The sequence below is a fragment of the Marmota flaviventris genome, chromosome 3 (assembly GCF_047511675.1).
Source record: "Marmota flaviventris isolate mMarFla1 chromosome 3, mMarFla1.hap1, whole genome shotgun sequence".
NCBI lineage: Eukaryota > Metazoa > Chordata > Mammalia > Rodentia > Sciuridae > Marmota > Marmota flaviventris.
The window spans coordinates 121238236-121252356 of NC_092500.1; the positions used below are offsets into that span (position 1 = coordinate 121238236).

General features: G+C 48.8%; 1 protein-coding gene across 3 annotated transcripts in view; it reads left to right on the top strand.

Annotated features, from left to right (window-relative positions):
• The first annotated feature begins 970 nt into the window (after window positions 1-970).
• Window positions 971-14121, top strand: part of Tspan9 (tetraspanin 9) — a 199838-nt gene continuing 186687 nt past the window's right edge. For 2 of the 3 annotated variants that reach the window (XM_071610326.1, XM_071610325.1), the window contains exons 1-2: window positions 971-1050; window positions 6302-6343. The gene's annotated coding sequence lies outside the window, so the exon portion shown is untranslated. The remainder of the gene's footprint in view (window positions 1051-6301; window positions 6344-14121) is intronic. The other variant, XM_071610327.1, reaches the window with a different exon arrangement.

Here is a 14121-nt window from a genome sequence, read left to right on the forward strand (position 1 = left end):
TGTGATGGGAGAATCACTTGAGCCCAGGAGCTCAAGACCAGGCTGGGAAACATAGCAAGATCTCGTATCTTAAATAAATAAATAAATAAGTCTCAAATCACACTCATGCAAGTGGGAAGCACAGATTAGATTTTCAATGACAACAATGATGAAAGATGACGGTTTTAGTGGTCACTTCGGTGCAAATTTAGGCCTCTGGCTTCAGGAATGCAGGCCTGGGAAAGCCAATAGGAAGCGCGAGGCCCGAGATGTCAAACTTGAGTTTCTCCAGCTTCACTCCGGCCCCTCCCGGCCCACAGTGCCCTTTACCAACACTTGGAGGCCTCTAGCTCCTGGGGAGGCAGCGGCTCCTCCAACAGGGTATCTCGGGGCAGTATCTAATACACACCCGCGTTGTCAACACCTCAAATAGTGCGCCCGAAATACCAGGGGAGGATTTCTTCGGTGTGGGGTGGGGGTGGTGAGGCCAGACAGACTGGCACGAGCGGGAAAGCTGAGCCCCTGGCCCAGGCGGCCTCGGGGTGTTGTGTGGGCGCGGAGCCCAGGAGCGCCACCTAGCAGGCCTTGCCCTCCCTCTCCCCAACCCGGGCAAGGGCGCGGCCAGGTCCGATCCGGGCAGGGGGAGGCGCCGTAGTAACACCTCGGGGGAGCGGCCGGTCTGGGAATCCGGGCGGCGGGGTGCGGAGGGAGTCTTCCGGAGCCCTCAGAGGAGGCGCTCCTGGCCGGGCCTGGCCTCCTTCCAGCTCTAAGGCTGGGGACCTGGACGGGGTGGTGGAGGAGCGGGCTCCGGTGGCCGCTCTGGACTCCGCGCTTTCCGGGGCGCCCTCCGCCTGGCCCGAGTGGCGGCTCCCGGCTAGCGCGGCGCACTCTTCCCACGCGCGCTCCGCGGCACCGGGCTCCAGCCCCTCGGCTGGCCCCGCCCCGCCCGCGGCCTCGGCGTTCCCGGGAAGGTCCCGCCCCCGCTCCGGCCCCGCCCCCCGTTTCCGCTGGCGGCGGCGGCGGTGGTGCGGGAGCGCGAGCCGAGCCGGGAGCCACATTCCGGCGAGCGCGGTGAGTGCGGCCGGGCGGCGGGCGGCGGCGCGAGGCTCCCGAGGCGCAAAGTTGCGGGGGCTCGGGTTGGTGCCCGGCTGGACAGGCAAGCCTCCCACCCGGTCCCGAGAGGGGGGACGCGGCTGGGGGCGTCCCGAGGAGGCGGTACTCTGGGGAGGCGGTGTGGGCTGGGCGACAGTGGGGCGAGAGGAGGAGGAATGGGGCAGGCGCCGCGAGAGGGGGGCGGGAAGGTGCGTGCGGAGCCCAGTCACTCAGCCGACAGGAGTCTGCCAAGGGAGAGGCTCGGAGGAAGACCTTCGGGAATGGGGTTGCAGGAGAGTGGACAACGGAAGCCCAGGGGAAGGGATGGGAGGTTCGTAGGATGCAGCAGAAAGGGACACCCTCGGAGCTGTCAAGGGTCCAGTAGACTGGCTTGACAGTTCATACAGGGCACATAGAGAGGGCCAGGACCTTTGGGGCAGGTTGGGATACTGCCTGCAGCTTCCTGGGTACCCCCAATCACTCCTTGGGCCACTGCTGGCAGATCGGCACTCAGAGTGACAGGGCTTTGGCACGTCCCTAGGTCCGAGATGCAGCCCATCTGTGCACTCAAGTTTGGGACTTTTAAAAACTTTCTTGTGGTTAAAAAAAAAAAAAAGTCCAAATAAGCCACTAGCTTATGAGACTAGTATTTGTAGTTGTGCATGTTGGAACTAGAATTTGGGATCTCTGTCTTTAAGGTGTTGCTCTATTTTTTTCTGCATCTTTCCCGGAATGTCTATAGCATCTAGGGAAGTTGACAGTCTTGGGGTAATATGGGATCTCCTGGGTATCCCGACCTTTCCTCCTCATCCCCCTCTAAAGTGGGATAAGAAAGCAGGAGCTTTCTAGGCTCTGTTCAGGGAACCAAATTTCTTGATTTGTTGTGACAATGCCTTTCTGACCTGCAGCTGTCCCCTTCACTGGGGCAACTCAGGCATTTCCTCCTCCAGGAAGCTTTCCTAGATTAGTGGAGACTAGGGACTCATGCTCTGACCCATGTGTACCTGACACTTCCCTTTTCTTTACTAAAAATAGCTGGAGTGAAGGTTTTGTATGTATATTTTTGCTATAAAGATGTGCAGTCAGCCTGCCATCATGATGAATGGGGAGGGGAGGAGAGGGATTATGGATAATTTCAAACAATGGACTGGACAAATCATTTATATTTAGCTGAGGAATGCAGCCAGAGAGGCAGACAATCACCCCAGCTTCCTACCCTCAGCCTGGTCCCAGCATGGCTGATATAACTGGCTGTATGTAGGTTGACTGTAAGAGGGGGAAGAGGATCCGGGTGCACAGAACCTGAGGTATAATTCAGTTCTACTCTCACTCGTGGAAGACCTGCTATGCACAAGGCCATGAACTGTTGAAAGTGTTCCAGAATGGAGTGGGGTTTTTGTTTGTTTGACTTATCAGGTTTTAATCTTCTGGTAGGGCTCTTTAAATCTGTGAACAGAGATTTCATATTAATAAGAATAATGAATGTTTATAAAGTCATTTATAGTTGGCCAGTATATTCACTGCACATTAGCTGTATTTAATTTTATTTGATTCATACATATCCTTGTGAAGTATGTTATTTTAGTTGCCTTCTCATAGGTTATAAAAACGAGGCTTAGAGGGAATAAACTTCTCTAAGGTCAAAAAACTCATTAAGAGAGAAGCAAAACTTGAACTCATGGCTTCTGACCCCTCATGCCATGCGCCTCTCTTTCCTGCTTCTGTATTGAGCCTTGTCTTAGCTTTATTTGTGCAACCTTGGGCAGTCTACCTCCCCTTTCCAACTCTTTGATTTAGAGGGATATTGAGTTAAAAAGTTTCTAGGGTCTCTTCCAGCATCACATAATTAATAGTATGTTATCAGCAGCCAGACAAACAATTAAATGTGTTTTATTTACATTAGGCTTTTAATTATGGCAAAAAACACAAGGTAAAATGTACCATCTTAACCTTTTTTTTTAAAATTTTGAGACAAGTTCTCACTAAGTTGCTTAGGGCCTTGCTGTTGCTGAGGCTGATCTTGAACTTGTGATCCTCCTGCCTCAGCCTCGAAAGTCACTGGGAGTACAGGCCTGTGCCACCACACTCAGCCCATCTTAACCTTTTTTTAAGGGCTCTAATGTACAACAGTTTGGTAGCATTGAGAACACAGTAAAGCCGGGTGGGTGGAGCAAAAACCAAGGCGCTAAACAACTCAGCTGTCTCTAAATAAAATACAAAATAGGGCTGAGAGTGTGGCTCAGTGGTCGAGTTCCCTTGAGTTCAATCCACAGTACCCTCCCCCCAAAAAGAACACACATTATTGCACAACAGATCTCCAGAACTTTTCATCTTGCAAAACTGAAACTATGTCCATTAAACAACAATTCCCTGTTTCCCACTCCTCCGAGGTCTTGGCAACCACCATTCTGTGTTCAGTGTGGTGTGCTTATTAAGATTCCACTGTGTGCTTAATATGTGCTGCCCTTAAGTGATTAATAAAGGGAGTTGTAGAGAGGCAGCCAGCATCAATGGGTAGCCCTTGGGCCCAGGCTAACTGATAGGAGTGCCCTCCTGCATCTCTGGCTCTGTAACCTCCACGCCAGGACTATGAAGCAAATGAGTGAGTGGGTAAGGCCTTAGGCATGGGCCATCACCTCTTTTGGTCTCAGCTTCCAGCTTACAAACTAAGGATAACAATACCAAGTTCTCAGGACTGTGGGAAGGAGCAATGAGATAATGTATGTGAAGCATGTAGCTTAGGGCCTCATACACAGCAGGTGTGCAGTAAATGGAGGCTGTTATTTATAACCTAGCTGGGGAGACTCGACTAATATGCTTGGAACAAGAGAGGACAAGACTTCTTTTCTTTTCCCATTGAGCCCCAGGCTTGCTGTGGTCGTCATCCCCACTGACTAAGGGGGAATGGATCTGGTCCAGATGCCTTAGCCCGGCAGTCAGCATCCTTCTCCTCTAGCCCCAGCCTGCCTTCTAGCTCCTCTCCCACTGTTCTCCCTCTAGGAAACCCTTGGGTCTAGCCAGACTGATCTTCCAAACATGCTTTGTTCTTTCCTTTTTTTGTCCCTTAGTTCATACTCTTCACTTTCCTGGAATGCTCTTCCCATACCTTCCTTTCCGTCCTTCAAGCTTCTATGCATGGATAGCTCTTTTCAGCCTTTCCTGGCCACCCATCCCAAATGAGCCTTTTTCTTTGGAATTTCTATGGCATTTTCTACCCTTGCCTGACTGTTGGTTTTCAGACTTTGCCTTGGGTGATTCTTCAGTGAATTTTTCAAATGCTTAACGTGTGTGAGATATATATATATATGAGTTTTGCTAAGCTCTCTTTTTTTCCCATACTGGGTGTTGAACCCAGGAGTGCTCTACCACTGAGCTGAGCTGAGCTACATTCCCAGCCTTTTTTTTTCCAAATTTTTTATTTCGAGTGAGTGTCTTGCTCAGTGGCTGAGATCCTTGCTTAAGTTGCCAAGGCCAGCCCACAAATTGCGATCCTCCTGCCTCAGCCTCCCAAGTCTCTGTAATTACAAATGTGTCCTCAGCCCTTTTTATTTTATATTTTGAGACAGGGTCTCTCTAAATTGTTCAAGCTGACTTTGAATTTGTGATTTTCCAGCCTCAGCCTCCTGAGCAACTGAATTACAGGTGTGTGTTAGCACATCCTGGCTCTGTGCAAAGTTCTGATGATGCAAAAAGAAAAAAGATAAAGGTCCTTGTCTTCATGGCTGTATAATCCAGGAAGGGGCTAGGAAAGGGGTTTGAAAATGACAGTTTAAAGTACAAAGTGAGTAACTTCTTAGAGAAGAGTGTCAAGTGGGTTTAAACATGGATCAGTGGCTCCGATTGAGAAGGAGCACTTTATGCAACAGGTTGTGGTGGATGCCAGTGCTGAAGGGAGGCTTGAGTTTGGGCAGATGAGGAAGGATCAGTCTGAGGATAGGCACTGGGAAGGTGTTTGGGTGTATGAGTAGCCCAGTGGGGCCAGTGTGTGGATTGTGTGGAGGGAAGCCATTGGAGAAAGGACTGGATAGGTAGACAGAGGTTATATTGTGTGTGACTTCAAATGTCCAGCCAAAGAGTTTCATCTGTCCATTCATTCATTTATTCAAGAGAAATGCAGGCACTGGGCTGGTCAACCTTGGGGCGGGGGGCTGGAATCTGTGCAGGTTTTGAGTAGGAGTTACAGAAGCAGGCCTGGGCTTAAGGACAGGGAGACCTGAATCTGAGAAGAGGGGAAATCTTGGTCAGGAGAGTGGTTGGGCAGCCATGAAAAATGGTGAGGAGGGAATGACCCTGCATGACCCAAGACCGTTTGTGAATTGATCAGATGAGGCCACAAAGGAACTTTGAAACTGCTTCTGAGCTGGGTGATTGTGAAAAATGTGATGCTGTTTGCTGTTTCCATGGGGCATTATTTCTCCAACTAGATTCTGAGTCCCTCCAGCTCATGGATTTTCTGATGTTCTCACTGTACTCCCTGCTGTGAGGCACAGACTAGGCAATGTGGACCCCTGACCTTCTCAAGAAACAAGCCTTGCACCTTCCAGAATCCCACACTTGCATCCACAGCAATATTTGCACACAGGCTTGGCTTTCTCCGGAGTCATGTTTCTGTGAAGAGTCAAGTGTTTCCTGTATATATATCCTCACACTCCAAGTTAACTGCCCTTCCAACTTCTGTTGCAGTTTTATCTCCCATTTGACGGTCATTTTGCACTACTTTCTACTATGCTATTAAAAGTAGCTTTGGATGTGGTAGGGAGGAAAACAACACTGTGGCCCATCCCATTATATCAGCCTCATAATGTATGTTGATCAAGCCGATGTCTCATGGAAGTTACACACTTTTATGTATCTTGAAACTTCGGGTCTCTTTTGAATGGTCAGAATATTATATCATTAGATACCTGGGGACTATATATATGTATTGTGGATACTGTTACTTCTATAACTGCCCATAGCAGCCCATAGCAGACATCACTAATCTATTGCAGCTGTCTTTCCTACTGAGCCAGGGTTCGGGTTCTGCTCATAATGCTTTAGGCACCCACCACCAGCTGAGTGGAATTGCACCACAGCTGGAATCTGTTTGCCATTTTTGGTCTTTTCCAGTTGTTGAATCAATGGGGTCTTGGTGGGAGACTGCTGCCCCAAAGAGTGGCCATTGCTCTAGAATTCACCCTAGAGTGACTTCATAGCAAAGTGGTGATACAATTTTTTTATTTTCCTGCAGGAATACTCTGGGGCCAAGGTGTTTACAGAAAATACAACAAAGGTCAGTATCAGCCTGGGTCCATTGTGTGCCGGGGTCTCTGAAAATCTGTGTGTTATAAACTGAAGTCAGTTTTTATTGCCCTTTAACTGTGGGTTGGGAAGGATAGAATAAGATGCTGACATTTTCTAGATGTTCCTCTGCCCTTTCTACTGACTTGGAATTTATAAGGTTGTTAAAGTGGGCTTTGGAGCTCCACTGTTTCTGATTGACCACTGAGAGTACCCTTCGTTTCTTTCTTGGCCACCCCAATTGTATGCAGGAAGCTTAGGGAAGCAGGAGAGGCTTTTAACTTCCTGCTTCCTGTCTCCTCCCCACAGGCTGGGGAGCCAGGGTGGCTTGGCCTCTCACCAGCAGGCCAGGAGCGAAGCTGTGGGAGTCCAGGCCAGTCCTGTGTGTCTCCATTCCTCTTTGCCGGCTGCTGCAGGAGTGACCCCTCTCTGCTCCTCCAGGCTCCTGGGGTCTTGCTGATGGCGTGTCTTTGTTCCTAGCCCTTGTGCATCGATGCCCCTGCTGAGCTAGCAGGCTGGAGCTACTGGCAGCCCCTGTGGATGGTGCTGATTCAGGCTCCCTGGAGGAGCTGCTTACAGACCTGGGCCTTTTTATGTTTTAATTTATGTACATTTTATCCTGTGGCTTCTCCTTGCTGGGTGATTTGTAATCTCTTACCTTCCGTGAACCCAGCAGTGTGGTTGGTGGAGAAAGAGGGGAACTAAATGGTACTGACTGGTGGCTTATTTTGCCTAAAGAGTTCCCTATCTGAGTTCCAGCAGGGATTATTTGGTGGCCCAAGAGTGGCCCTGTACTTCTTATTGTCCCACCGTGCTTTGTACTTATTCATGTTTGTCATCAGCCCAGTTTTTAGACCCTTTACGAATGTTCACGGTGAATTTAGTGTAATTATATGACATTGTGATTTAAATCTCATTTCACTGTCATCATAGTCCCGTGTGGTAGCTGTCATTCTCTTGCATTTTACAGTTTTTCCTGTGTTAGGTGAGCAGGGATTCCAACCCAGATTCCGTGCCTGGCCTTTTACAGAATTGGGTCCGTTCTCCTCAGCCCCTGGGAATCTGCTGCAGGGCCCTCCCAGAGCCTGCCTGTGCAGGAATGTGTGAGCTCTCATTTTGAGTATTCCTCCCTCCTGGGACCTGCATGGGTGTCCACTTTCATTCTCACAGCTCTGGGATTTGGGGCACTGCCTATAGTTGGACTGAGCAGTGGAGCCTGGCACATGGGCTTAGGCCAAGAAAACACAGTCTGGTGATAGTCAGGTGGCAGAGAAGGAGGGACCGAAGGACAAGAGAATGGTGGTCCTCCTGTGTGCAGCACCTCTTGCCTCATCACAGATCCTGTGGGGTCTGCTTCTGGTGGGCCCTGCCAGACAGAACTTGGTGGGGAGCCGCCCAGGAGGCCTGTGTGTCCTTGCGGAGACAGACAGCCTCTGACATCACACCATTTCTAGCCAGATGACTGTCTTGGTTCTGCAGTCTGTGTTGAAGCTAGAGTGAAAGAGACCTGAGTGAAGGACTTTGCAGACAGGAAGTTTATCCTCTCTCATGGCTTTGGTTTTGCCATTTCTTGTCATGCTGTGGGCCTCTGGAATCATGACCAGCTCTGGGAAGGGAGGCTCTCATCCTGGCTTCTGTTCCTTCCTCTCACTGGAGGTGACCTTTGCAAATTAATTGCTTTCTTCAGTCCTGTTTCCTTACCTGCAAATGGGAGGTTGGGTGATTCATGGCCAAGGACCCTTTTAGCTCTGCTGTAGGTTGTTTTGGAGGTAGAACATGCCTGGGTTTTGGCTTCTAGTTCTGGAATATCCTAATACCTCTTCCTCCAGCTAATGCCTTCTCTGCCTCTGGTCTAGAGGTAGATAGCGGACGAAAGAGGTTAATGAGTAAACCCGGTGGCCTGATTTCTGATGAAAGGGTGCACAGAGGTTGTTTACAGAGATGGCCACACCAGGTGGCCATCTCCTTGCCTCATTGGTGCGGCTACTTTCATTTGAACTCTCTGCCTCCTGCCCCTGCCAGTGCAGTTATGAGTTGGAAGGCTCCATGGCTGGACTCCAGCCCTATAGGTTAATAACTCCAACTTTGGTTGTAGCCACAGCATCATGAAAAGAGAAAGTGCCTGGGTGTAGTTCAGAGAGACCAACAAACAACTAAAAACTCATCTGGAACCAGCCTGGGGCTCTGAGAGTGGGAGGCAGAGGAGGAGTTCTTCTGTTGACCTCGGGAGCCATTGTCACACCCCTGAGTGGTTCAGTTGACACCTTGGGACCCAATATAGATTTTGAGGAACTATTCCTTGTTTAATATTGTCTGCACTTTTGAGATTACCACACTCCTCCTGCCTTCTCTTCTCCCTTTCATCCCCTATGCGGTGGATGGCTGGAAATGGATTCTGTTTTGAACACTTGCTTGCTTTCTGAGAGTCTTGTGACTGTCTCTACTCTCAATGGTCAGCATTTGTTAAAATATCTGATCTTGTGATAGGAACAGGATTGTGTGGAAAACAGTCCAAGGGGTCTGAAGATTCAGGAAGCTTGGTAGGTACCTCCTAGGATTCCCTCACTTGTTGGGAAGGTTTGGCTGTCACTGTGGGAGGACTGGAGGAGCCTGTGGTCTTTGGTGCAGGATCTTGGTAAGGTTCTTAGTAACTTGAATAGCACCTTTGTGCAGATTTGAAAAATGGCCTTTCCTTGGGTTAAAAACAAAAATTAAAATAAATACATTATTGTACAATTAGAACAATGTCTACCTCTGCTTGGGACAGGCTTCTAGAACCTTGGTGGGCTGTGGCCCCAGCTGTATGTATACTTGCATGTACATGTCCCCCAATTATAGGGTGCACATGTTGCTGTCAGCACATATAGTCTATGCTGCTTCCACTCCTAACGAGGGGAACATGCATGTCAGGTTCAAGGTGAAGGAGAAAGGGCTGGGGTTGTGGCTCAGTGGTAGAACGCTCACCTGTATGCGTGAGGCACTGGGTTTGATCCTCAGCACCACATAAATATAAAATAAAGATATTGTGTCCACCAATAACTAAAAAAATAAATATTAAAAAAAAATGAAGGAGGGCTGGGGATGTGGCTCAAGCGGTAGCGCGCTCGCCTGGCATATGTGCGGCCCAGGTTCCATCCTCAGCACCACATACAAACAAAGATGTTGTGTCTGCTGAAAACTGAAAAATAAATATTAAAAATTAAAAAAAAAGTGAAGGAGAAGGCCTCTGGGAACCGTAGACAGGCAGGGAAAGTGATCTTGGGGGGTATGTCCAGAACAAGGTTGAAACAGGGTGTGGGCATACCTGTGTGTGTAGGTGAGTACATATGTGCCTGTCCTAGCGTGTGTGTGACTGGGTGTGCCCACATGGGTTTGTGTGGGTGGGAGTTCTCCTGCATTCTTCTGGGACTCAGTGGAGAGGCCCTCCTGTGCCTACTCAGTAGGTCAGTGTATAACTGTGATGTGAAGTCCCCTCAGTGGGCATGGCACCTGGCAGCCCTGCCTAAGGCTTCTCCCCTTGTACCTGCCACAGCATAAAGACTGAGGCTTGGGGGTCTCAAGTTCCCAATAACCCTGGAGGGGGAGGTGCCCGGGATAGAGGGAGCATATCCTGCCTCAGAGAGCCCCAGGCCCCTTCTGGGTCAAACCCTATAAATAGCAGGGCTCTGAGGGGTAGGGTGACTGGTGGGATTTGAATAGAGTGTGTTTCTGGGTGTGTGAGCATGCAGAGTGACATGTTTTGTTTTAGAGAAAATGAGGTAGAGGTCTGGGCTTGCAATTTTCCACTCATCTTAATCCTGGGAGATTCTAAACAGCTTTGTTTAAAAACTGAATGTGTAGATTGCAGGGACCTGAGTGAGGAAGAGCTGTTGTGTTCCCCAGGAAGGCAATTAGGTTTGAAGCCAGAGTGTGGATCTGTTTGACCATTATGTACGTATGTGTGGATGCAGCATGTGGATCCAGCGGGTGGGGAGGTGGAGTGCTTACAGCATCAGCCATGGGGTGAGTCACTCTAAATTAACAGCCATTCACACTGACTCTCTGCACTTTGCTGCTGGAGGTGGGTGGGGGAAGGGAGGAAGGTCCAGGTTGGGGTGGGGTCCTCACCCTGTCCAGGCTGTGCAGGGGCAGAGAGGGAAGAGGATTTGGAACTACCTGTCTTGGCTCTGCCTCTGACACTGTTAGAGAAGCTGGGGATGGTGGTGGCTGGTTAGCGGGTGTCTGTAAGGAGTGGTCTGTACCGGCAGTGCAGGGAGAATAACACAGGCCACTGTTCAGTCAAGGGCAAGGGCAGTGGAATTGTTTCTGAGGATCTGTAGAGGAACTCAGGGGAGACAAATCAGAGCCTGGAGGGAGGGCTGGGATTTGGGGAGGTGAAGGAAAGGGGCTCTTTGCCTGGTTGCATTTTGGGGGGTGAAAATCTGAGGTTGGAGTTGGGGGGAGGGGAGCATAAGCCCAGGTGAAGAGTGAGAGGTATGGCTGGACAGAGTGTGGGGTCCTTGATCGCGGGTACCTTGAATGCTTCCTGGAGCAGCTTAGGTTCAGGAGGCTGGCAGTGGGGAGCAGGGGAATGAGGATGTAAAAGGGATGTTTTGGGAAACATGAATTTTTTAAAAAGCATCTTTCTGTTACAAAAATAAAACTCATTTTAATATTCAAATGTTACATAAATTATAGAAAGGAAAATCTCCCATAATCCTGCCCTTCAGAGATAATCGCTGTTAATACTTTGCTTTCTATTCATTTCAGATATTGTAATGCTAAACTAGCATCTAGCCATCCACCTGGTTATGTTCTCAATTCTGCAGATAGAATTGTATTGGACTTCTTCTTCTTCTTCAACTTCTTTAGTCATCTTTCCACATGAGAATGACCTATTCTTTTCAGTGGCCACCTAGACTTGCTGAATGGGTTTTTAAAATCAATTATCTATGAAGCACAACAGAGCACCCCATAATTTATTGGATTCATATACTCGCCATTTCATTTGCCCGCTATGCTGTGGCTTTCATTTACTCACCTTTAGTCTGGGCTCAGCTGGTCACTCCTGAGCTCATTAATGCAGTAACAGTCAGCTAGTGGCTCTGCAGGGACTGGATGGTGCAAGAGAGTCAGCGGGCCTTTTTCCCCCTTCTGGCTTTTCACTGTCAAGGACACTAGCCCTTGAGGAGAAAACGGAATCATCTTCTTGTAAGGTCTGGACTTGAAAGCCTCCCAAACACAGTATCCATCTACTGCTGGCCAAAGCAAATCTCAGGACCAGTGGAGCTCCAGGGGTGGAAGAGACAGCTCCTCTGGTGGCAGAATGGCCATGCCATATCCAAGGGTGTGTGTTCAGGGATGAGAGGGGATGGATGTGCAACCCCTTTCTTGCCCAGATGTCCGAGAACTGGAATCTTTGCAAATAGTCCCCACAGGTCTTAGGAAAACTGTAATCCCCCTTTCTTCCCAGCCTACTCTGCCCCAGATAGGCCAACCACAGATATTGGCAAGGGTAGGGTACTTACTTTTTTTTGTACCAGGGATTGAACCCAGGAGTACTTAACCACTGAGTCACATCCCCAGTCCTTTTTATTTTGAGACAGGGTCTTGCTAAAGTTGCTGAGGTTGGCTTTGAACTTGTGATGCTCCTACCTCAGCCTCCCAAGCTGCTGGAATTACAGGCGTGCAACACCATGCTTGGCCAGGACACTCACTTTTCATGTTGGTTGGAAGTGCTGTTTGAAGTAGATTTTCTGTGTGTGTATAGGGCTAGTGCCAGCAGAGGTTTAGACTTTGTAATAGCGTCTGTGGCCCTAGGTCTCCTTGAACCATCTAAGTTGAATCTTCCTGGCCTCTGAAAGCAAAGAGCCAAGAGCTTGGCTTCTTGGTACCCCTGCTAATTTTCATGGCATTTCTGAAAAATATGAGTCTGTGAGTGACAGATCTTTAACACAGATAGCTGGCCACTCCAGGTCCAGGCCACTGCTGGAATTCCACTCATTGATTTGCCAACAAATACTGCACCTGCTATGCTCCAGGCTTCCCTCCCACCCCCCTAGGAACTTCACATGTAGAACAGGAGTGCCTGGGTCTGTGAGATGCACATTACCTTTTTCTTCTCAGGAACTCATGGTGGACTTGACATTTTGACTTCCCGCAAGGTGTTCATTTTTATAATTTTCTCTTTTCATGCCCTTCCTTGGTAGCTCTTCCCTCTCTGTGAAATGTCACCAATGGCCAGAAGGCAGGAGGAAGCAGGAAAAGAGTGAGAAATGGGGCATTAATAAATCCCTAAGTCCCAGTTTTGAGGATGCTGTCAGGGAGCTGCTGGTGGAGAAGTTCTCCCTGGCTCTGGTCATTCATCAAACAGCCGCCCCAACCCTGCTCACTGGACCTGATGGAAAACACTCTCCCAGCACAGGAGTGTTCTTTTGCCTGTCATCTGCCTGGTGGTTTGTGCATTCATCAAATTAGAACAAACCAAAGTGGGCTTTCACATTTGAAAACCCAAAGTGTTTTATTTTCTCCCTGCTCCCTTTCAGCATCTTTTGGAAAAGAAATGCTTTGTGGCGGTAAGCATTCTGCACCCCGTGGCACAGCCTCTTGGCCATTCTCTTTCTCTCTCTTTCTCCACCTCCTCCTCCATGATCCCACTGTGGGAGGCCTGATGTAGCTTAGCGAGGGAGTTGGTGAAAACTGTGGAACAGGAGGGAGTGTGGCCTGGTGCCACACTCAGGAATGTCCCTGATGCATCTGGGTGACTTGGGGATGTCGGCATTGTGCTTTTGCTGCAGGGTTAATGATATCTAATCACCTTAGAGGCTTCATATTTACAGTGCTCAATGATGATGGAAACATGCAAAGCTGACTCTGCAAACCTTTGAGCAATTTGGCAAGACCAGAAACCTCAGCAGCTCCTTTTGGCCAAGCAATTGGAAAAACTGGATGGAGGTCCTCAGACTGCTCCAAATGAGAGTTTGCTAGTTTGAGGAAGATAGGTCAACTCCTCATAAGCAGAGACCCAGGAGGCCCTCTTTGATTCTTAACTTCTCTGCTCTATCTCCCCATTATTTCTGGTTCTCCATGGCTATGAGGATGGGTCAAACTTCAGCATGCTGAAAGAACATAATGTTGGTTAATCAGCAAATAATTATTGAGCACTTTGATTGCTTAAAGGCTGAGACAGCTTTTGGCCTAGGTGCTCTGTGCAATAAGAGAGCTTTAGCCAAATGCAGGATTGGATAAATCGTCAACCCTTTCTGTTTGTGGCTACTGACTGTTTTATCTAGTTCTCTTGTTTCCTTATAAGGCTTATTCCCACAGCATCTCTGGCACCCAGGAGTGGGCTCTGAAGGCAGCAAGCCATGCAGGAAGGGGTAAGATTGTTACAGATAGTTGGACATGGTGGTGCACACCTGAAATCCTAGTGACTGAGGAGGCTGAGGCAGGAGGATAGAGTCTGAGGTCAACCCAGACAACTTTGACCCTGTCTCAAAGTGAAAACTTAAAAGGACTGGGGATGTAGCTCAGTGATGAAGGGTCCTGGGTTCAATCCCAAGTACTTGGGGAAAAATTGCTATATATACAGACAGAGCCCTCTATGTAAAATTCAAAGGAGATGCCTGCCTTGACCCACCTGGGGAGTCTTACTGCCCAGAAAAGTCACATCTTAATGGACATAAAGAATGATGGTCCCCAGTTCCATTGTCCACCTTACCCACTGCTTATCCAAATAAGTCAAAGTTGTTTGACAAATTTGGAGGTCCCTTAAGGATAAGGATGGTCTTT